This window comes from Protopterus annectens, chromosome 3.part1 (assembly GCF_019279795.1).
Source record: "Protopterus annectens isolate FY-2018-M chromosome 3.part1, PAN1.0, whole genome shotgun sequence".
Classification (NCBI taxonomy): Eukaryota; Metazoa; Chordata; order Ceratodontiformes; family Protopteridae; genus Protopterus; species Protopterus annectens.
Genome location: NC_056732.1, coordinates 722,196,688 through 722,199,187, shown reverse-complemented (window position 1 = coordinate 722,199,187; position 2,500 = coordinate 722,196,688). Strand labels below are relative to the sequence as shown.

The 2,500-nt window shown below is 38.1% G+C and overlaps 1 protein-coding gene across 5 annotated transcripts in view; it reads left to right on the top strand.

The window, feature by feature from the left end:
• Positions 1-2,500, top strand: part of CARMIL1 (capping protein regulator and myosin 1 linker 1) — a 4,434,936-nt gene that overhangs the window by 16,671 nt on the left and 4,415,765 nt on the right. The gene's annotated exons all lie outside the window — the stretch shown is intronic.

Here is a 2,500-nt window from a genome sequence, read left to right as displayed (position 1 = left end):
GGCTTTTGCGAGGTCCAGGTAGGCTGTGTGGACCACCTTCCCCTCGTCAGTGGCCTTGGTGACTGTTTCAAAGAAATCAACCAGGTTTAAGAGGCAGGATCTGCCCTTAACAAAGCCGAACTGGGTAGGATCCAGTGTCTGTAGGTCCCCAATATCTTTATTTATGAGGTCCATGATGATCCTTTCCATAGCTTTGCAGACCAAGCTAGTCAGGCTTATGCGGCGATAGTTTCCAGGATCCGTTGAGGCACCACCTTTATGGAGAGGGACCACTGTTGCTGTACGCCACTCTTTGGGCACATATCCTGTAGTAAGGCTGAGATTGGACAGTAGTTTTATGTTTGGGTTTAGCTCTTCTTGGAGTTAATGTAGGACGCAGCCTGGAACACCGTCTGGTCCCATTGATGTTGTGTTTTTTGCTTTGGAGAGGGCGGCTCTTACCTGAGCATCTGAGATGTCAGGGGGGCAGCACTCTGCTGGGATAGACATTTGCCCTTTTGGTGGGGAGGGGGGGGGAGTTTGCGCTGAACTTGTCAGCTCGGATGTTGGCAATGTCTGTGGGTTCAGTGTATTTTTATGTAATTTTGGACTAATTCTGAGCATATCTGGGAATTACCACCCAGGTTCCTAACTTAACTAAAAAAAGCCTTGTGATTATCCTTAGTGTCCTGTGCAATTTTTTTCTCAAAGCTGGCCTTAGACAATTTTATGAGTGCCCGTAGTTTTTTGCTAATACTGATCAGTGATGCCTTCCCTCTTTTGGATTTTGCTCTATCATTTAGTAGCTTCCTCCTTCTTTTGTATAGTTTGTTTATGGCTGGGGTCCACCAGACAGGACGTCTGCCTTTGGAGGATTGGGTCTTGGTTTTATTTGGGATGGCATGATCCATGCATTCCTGAAGGTGTTCATAGAATGCGTTTATAAAGGATTCTGCGGTCTGGGCCGTATTTTCCACAGGCCCGGAGGCTTTGAAGGATTCCACCTCGGTTCTGAGGAGTGCGAAATTTGCTTTAGAGAAGTTTTTCACTGTGGTTTTCTGGGCAGGGGGTGGGGTCGGGATGTGAATATCTAGTGAGATTAGTTTATGGTCTGATCTTACCAGTGAGGGATACACTTCTGGTCTGGAGCATAGAGTCCCCATGTTGGTGATGGTCAGGTCCAGTATGTTTTCCCCCCTTGTGGGAGTGGTAACAAGTTGTTCCATAGCATTTGAGTTTATAAATTCTGAAAATACGAACTGTAGGATACAGCACGAGAAAGTCCAAATTTGTACATACCTTCTACTTTATTCCATAAAACATAAAACGAAGGATGAGCGCTTTCGCGTGCGCCATGCACGCTTCATCAGATCTACTTGCTAATAATTTAACTTCACTTTATATATCATTTGTAATGCATTTAATCAATCCAATCAAACAATCATACAATAAACATTTTCTCTAATCGAGAATTAAAGTGACCAAGTGCATTCAAGTTGTACTAGCCTGTATGTTTCTCATTGATGAAAGTGCTCGTCATATCAAATGCTTTAAATATAAAAACATATATTAAAAAATAACGCATATTATAAAGAATCTATCTGCGTTAGAAATTAGTTTAAAAATTTTTTTTAAAAAAGTTTTTTGCTGAAGACGGAAATCCTGAAAACAGAGTTCAAGGTATAAATCAACGCTGTCTATAACCAGTAACAGCACTTACAGATATTCAAAACCTAAAGCGCCACATTCATATAAAACCGCTGTTAGTGCATCATAATGAATTGTTACAAATTGTTGCATTAGTTATATATGCATATTAGACTAATTTCCCTGAAATAAACTGTTTGATATGTAAAATATTTTCTCTATTCAATTGCTATAAACGTTCAAAAAAAGTGCATCTATGAAAAACAAACACGTTGTCATAATAAAAGCAACTATATCATACAAATCATAAAATTCGTAAAAATTAGCATAAAATAAAATATATAACCTTAATCAATGCTCTGCATGTTCAAGTTGGTCTCATAAAATTGGAAATCAACGCCCAATATAAATCTCTTGAAGTGTATATTATGCGCACTTTCCATAGCACTCGCTCTTTTATTAGTGTCAGAGCGTAAAGCCTGGCTGAGAATACAGACCTTTAGAGTAAACTACTAAATGTATATTTAAAAAACTCAATCTAAGAGATTCTTTTGTTCTAATTTATCTGCAGGCTTCATTAGTATCCTCATTGTGCAATACATGTAGTTTATAAACAAATAATAAAAAACTACATAATCATGACGTAACATAATATACTTAAGCTACTGGATATTTCGTCTATTCTATCATTCATAGACTCAGATTACTATATTATTTAGCCACTAGAAGAGTGGTCATCATCAGTGACCACTAACAAGATGTTAAAATTGGGATGTGTTGAGAAATAAAAGAACCAACTAGTATACATTATAAATCACATGTCTCAGAACTGGTACACTGAATTCTAAAATATAAAATATAATGAAAAAAAAGT